We start from the raw sequence: 6,000 nt of genomic DNA on the forward strand, positions 1-6,000 counted from the left end.
TGGGACTGTTCACCTACGACACATGGCCTACAATACTGTAGAAGCAGGGGCATTGAGATACCACGATATAAACTGCGCAACGGGGAGGCACAATGAGAGAGTAACACCGGAACCACCGAAGAACACATTGATCATTTTGAGCATGTAAGAGTTTGCTTTTTACAAATATAGGCCCCTTATGCAAGTGTAGAAACCACACTTAACTAATAGACTGCTTGCTGTGAAAGCTGAAGACCCGCATTTTAACCTAGTATATGCGACACAGTGGATTAGTTAGCCATTTATGCCCATCACTTTATTAAATATTTTAGTAAGGGCGCTGAACTACTGTTGGAACAAGAGGGGTTGAATTGTCTGATCTTGCACAGAATTTGATGTTGTGTTTCCCTGAAATACTCAAAGTGGATATGGGAACTAACTATAGCGCAACACACCATCTTTACTGTGCTCCACACGCAGCAAAGAATAAACAGCATTGGGCATAAAGGCATATTTAACTCTGGCTGTAAAGAATATTAAACCACCAATTCCATATAACCCAGCAACTGCTCATTTCATTATACATTTTACATTGAACATAGGAAGCTGACTCTAACATCAGCACAGACGATACTATGTCTGTCAGAAAAGGGCCCAGGTCAGATAAGTCAAATAAAGGCCCCAAACAAAATAACACTAAAGTGCATGACTTTTTCAAAGCTGCAGATAGTGGATTAACAGTCCCCTCAGACAAAGCAAGCATAACACCAACCGACATGTCTGATCAAGAAGAGGGGTTGTAAAACGACATACCCTTAACCAAAGCAGACCTTAGGGCCTTACCATCTAAAGAAGACTTTGATAATTTTACCGGCCAAGTGGGCAAAATGATTAAAACTAGATTTTCTGAAGTAAAAAAAGAAATCAGCGACATTGGGAACCGTATTGTTCAGTTAGAAGAAGATGCAATGCAGACTGATAAGCTGTTAGATCTCCAAATCTAACAAACCTCCTGTAACTCAACCATGATACAACAACTGCAGGAGCAGGTCGAAGACCTTGATAATAGGGGAAGGCGACAGAATATTAGAATTCGGGGAGTCCCAGAATCTGTTAAATCATCTGATTTACTCCCTTACCTTCAAAAAGTATTCAATGTCCTGTTGGATAACACAGAGTCTGTTGAATTCGCCTTAGACAGATACCACCAGGTCCTCAGGCCCCAACCTAAGGATTCTGCACCCCTAGGGACAAAATTCTCAAGTTTGAGAGCTTCAGGGATAAGGAAAATATCCTATCAGCGGCAAGAAAGAAATCTCCCCTTCAATTTGAAGGCCATCCACTGCAAGTTTATGCAGACCTCAGCCAGCTAACCTTGGCTAAGAGGAGAGAAACAAGGTACCTCACCATTCACCTCAGGGAACTGGGCATCCCATACAGATGGGGGTTCCCTTTTTGTCTGAAGGTAGTAAAAGACAATAAGACGTTCACCTACAAAACACCTGATGACCTAGACGATTTTTGTTCTCAACTGCAAATTCAAAGGCCATCCCTTCCATCTCTAAAAGAAGACTCCCAAATATCAGGACAACCTAAGCTGCACAGACAGGAATGGACAACAGTTCTCTACAGAAAAAAGAATAAGAATATGTCTGAGACAGCGACTGCTGCTTGCACGGCGTCAGCGGCTACAGTCACCTGAAGATAAGAATCACAGATTTGTCTATTTTGATTCACTAATTTTTGACACCCTTGGGACCTCTACAAGAGTTCACCCTAATAAATACTGTTACCCTGTTGCTGCCTAACTTAGAAGTGACATATGGTTTCATTAACTTTCTATGGGCACTTCATGAAAGTGGTTGCTATAGTTCAAAGTTTGTTGCTGTTTATTAGATCCACTAAGAAATGTGCAAGTATAACTCAATTACTTTGTTGTTTCACTCTTTGTTTTTTCTTTTTCCCCTCCTCTTCCGTTTCCGCTCTTCCCCTTTCCCTCCCCCTCCTCTCTCCTTTCTCCCTCTACTCTTCTTTTCTCCTCTTCCACCGCCTTCTACCTTTTCTCACACCTCCTCAAACCTTGCTCTTCTTATAGAACACTGTGGGTTATGATTCACCAAAATGTTTTTCTTATTGTAGATACTGACCGGAATAAAATGTTGTAACACTTGAATCCTCATCCTTATTATCCCCCTCCCCCCTCTTCCCCTCCCCCCTCTCTTCCTCCCTCCCCTCCATCTCCACTCCCCCTCCTTTTTCCCTCCATTCTTCTCACATCCTCTCCTACCGACTTTCCCCTTTTCTTTCCCCTCCTTAAACCTCGCTTTTCTTATGGAATAATATGGGTTATGATTCATCAAAATGTGTTTACTGTTGCACTTACTGACTGGAACAATATGTATCTGTAACATTTGAATCCTTATCCTCGATTTCCCTCGCCCTCACCCTCCCCTTCCCTTTTATGTTCACCATCTCCTTCCCTCCCCCTCCCCTTCCCCTCCCTATGCTGTTAAAAGGTCAGACAACCAAAATATATTAGATACCAACTATTATCTCATCCTGTAATATGTACGTGAGCTGATGAGCTACCAAAAGTTGTAGCTGCTACTTGTTTCCCCTCCAGTTTTTTTCCTTGTTACCATAGAGAATTTCTATGGATATGTTTGATATAATTGTTGATATGTTAACATTATTTTTATGTTATTACAGTGTTAGAACTTATTTCTCGAGAACCGCTCTCTTCCAACCCCCTCTACTTCTTTCTCTCTTACCATCTCCTTCCCTGCCCAGCTGGACCCAAATTTCCCATAAGTTAAACTACACTCCGGTGAGTAAGATCTCTCTTATTGGGGACCTCAACAAATGACTCTGCTGTACCCACTGATTAGAACTGACAGCCACACCCGACAAACCATACACCCTACCATACAATCTACCTTGTTAATGCTTTCTCATGGGACCTCGACCACTTAACTTGATCACTTTAAATGTTAAGGGGTTGAACTTACCTACCAAGCGATCGGTAGCTCTCTCTTGGTTTAAAAAATCAAAAGCAGATAAAGTCTTCTGTCAGGAGATGCATTTTTCCAAATTGCAGCCCCCTAAGTTCACCAACAAAGACTTTCCAGTGGGATATTTCGCTTCTAACTCCAGGAAGAAGGGAGGAGTAGGTATTATAATACACAGATCCACACCACTTAAATACATATCAGTTGACTCTGACCAGGGGGTAGATGGATCATTTTAGTGGGGTTAATTCAAAACAGACCAGTAACATTAGTCAGTATATACACGCCAAATACTAAACAAGATAGGTTCATTAAAACTATCTCCTGTAAAATCTTACAACTACAAAAGGGGTCTCTCATCTTAGCTGGGGATCTGAACTTATCATTGGAACCCGCTCTTGACTGTTCCACTGGTCGTAGTGGAACCCCTTCAAAAACAATCTTGAGTGTCCATGATAATTTTCAATCCCTAAACCTTATAGATACTTGGCACACAAAATACCCAGGGCAAATTACATAAGAGCCCAGGACCTGATGGCTTTACAGTCCTTTATTATAAACAATGTGCCCAATTTTTAGCCCCCCATCTTACAACGCTTTTCCAATCCATTGATAAAAAACAACCCTGGTCAAAACAAGCCTTAGAGGCTCACATCATTTTAATCCCAAAGACAGATAAGGATCCTACTAAATCTGAAATCTATCGCCCTATCTCGTTGTTTAATATAGACATTAAGCTATACGCAAAAATCTTGGCTTCACGAATTAATACAATTCTCCCTCAACTAATCCACCCTGACAAGTCAGGCTTTGTAAGGCTCTTCATCTTATAGAACACTCCAGTCGGCCAAAACAAGAATCAATATTAATTTCAACAGATGCCGAGAAAGCGTTCGACCGACTGGACTGGAATTTATTGAGATTATGTTTGAGTACTTTCGGATTAGGGCCTAAGATGATAGATAGGGTCTTTAGCCTTTACTCGCAGCCCTCAGCTAGGGTTAAGGCTAACGGTACTCTCTCTGATAGTTTTGACATAATGAAGGGAACAAGGCAGGGTTGCCCCTATCCCCACTCTTATTCTCAATGGAGATAATGGCTGCACATATCAGGGGGAATCCCGATATCAAAGGCATAAAAGTGGGTTCTTGCTCTCACAAGGTTGCAATGCATGCAGATGATGTCCTGGTCTTCCTCACGTCCCCAGAAACATCCATCCGTCCATTGTTGGTGGAGTTTTGGACTTTTAGTAACCACACAAATTTCTCCATAAATGCACAGAAATCCGAGATTCTCAACATTAATATGCCCCATAGGGACTTCTCAATACTTAGCTTATCTTGCCCATACAATTTGAAATCTGACAAGATTAAATACCTGGGAATCTACCTTGCTTCCTCTAGTAATAAAATATTAAAACAGAACTATATCCCTTTAATACATAAGCTACAAAAAGACTTTGACACTTGGAAAGACAAACCTCTGAAGTGGTGGGGGCGTATACAAGCTGTTAAGATGACCAGACTTCCCCAGATCCTTTTTATCCTTCAGGCAGACCACATCCATCTTCCCAACACCTATATAACTCAGCTGCAAGCACTGATTAATTCTTTCATTTGGGGTGGGAATAAACCTAGGATTAATAGAAAACTCCTCTATCTACCGTTCGGGAGGGTTTGGGACTTCCATCAATTTTACAATATTATGATGCGGTTGCCCTCCAGAGAATTCTAGAATGGCACAATTGTCCCTATTTGAAAACGTGGGCGATAATAGATGCCTCCCTTTTGGGGACTCAAGATATTGGTCCACTTTGTTGGATTAGACGTGCAAATAGACCCACAATCACGAAATGCTCTCCCTTATATACCCACATATTTAAAACATGGGATCAAATTTGTATTAAGTGGAAAGAGATAACGTCCTTCCCCTCACCAATGACCCCGATACATATAAACGCAGAGTTTACCGGTGGGATTATACCCAATGTTCTGCCAGACGAGGGCCTAGGGCATACAATCCCCTTAGCCAGGCTAACCAGAAATGGCAAATTAAAAGAACGCGCTTGTCTGAAAGAAATAGCAGATGGTCGTTTCACACCCTGGCTTAAATATGCTCAACTAACACACCTTTTAGGTAAATCCCTGTATAAATGGGACCTACTTAGAGAACCCACCAATTTTGAAAGGCTATGTTTACTGAACACTTCCCCTAGAATACCTCTGTCACTTGTTAAAAAAATGTTGGACACTGCCTCCACCCCCACTATCCCCTCCTTTGCACCGCAGTGGCATAGGGAATTGGGAATCACTTTAACGAAGGACCAATGGGAAAATATATTCTGTCACACGCATAAGTCATAAAACTGAATCACAAAATCTTGTTCCGGTGGTACCTCACCCCAACAGGATCAAACAAATCTACCACAATGCTAATGCCTCTTGCTGGAGAGGGTGCGGGGAAACCGGCACCATTACTCATATCTGGTGGAGTTGTAAACACATTTCTCCTCTCTGGAGAAACATAGATACACACTTTAACAAAATACATGGGGAGTCATTTCAATTACATCACACCACAGCACTCCTCAACCTCAAGATAGGTAAACAATGTAAAATCAGATGGAAGCTGCTGCAGATAGGTATCAATAGTGCCAAATTTTTTATAGCTAGAAAGTTGAAAACCCCACACACACCTACACTACAAGAGTGGATCCACAACAGCTAGGAGCTCCTTTCCCTTGAAGAATATTCATATTTTAAAATGGGGAACACGGCCTTCTTCCAGGAGGTTATCTTCTACTGGGAGTCCACAACACATACCTTATTGTGACAGGGCCCCTGAGGTGTCCCACACCTCCTTCCCCCTTTTGGAGTCTAGCTGGGCTACCTCTTAAAGCACTTTTTCCCTCTATCCCCTTCCCTTTTTCCCCTCACTTTGCCCTCATCTTAATCTTTCTCTCTCTCCCCTCCCTCCCCCCCCTCCCCCCCTTTTTCTTTTCTCTATATTCTTT

This window comes from Bombina bombina, chromosome 1 (genome assembly GCF_027579735.1).
Source record: "Bombina bombina isolate aBomBom1 chromosome 1, aBomBom1.pri, whole genome shotgun sequence".
Classification (NCBI taxonomy): Eukaryota; Metazoa; Chordata; class Amphibia; order Anura; family Bombinatoridae; genus Bombina; species Bombina bombina.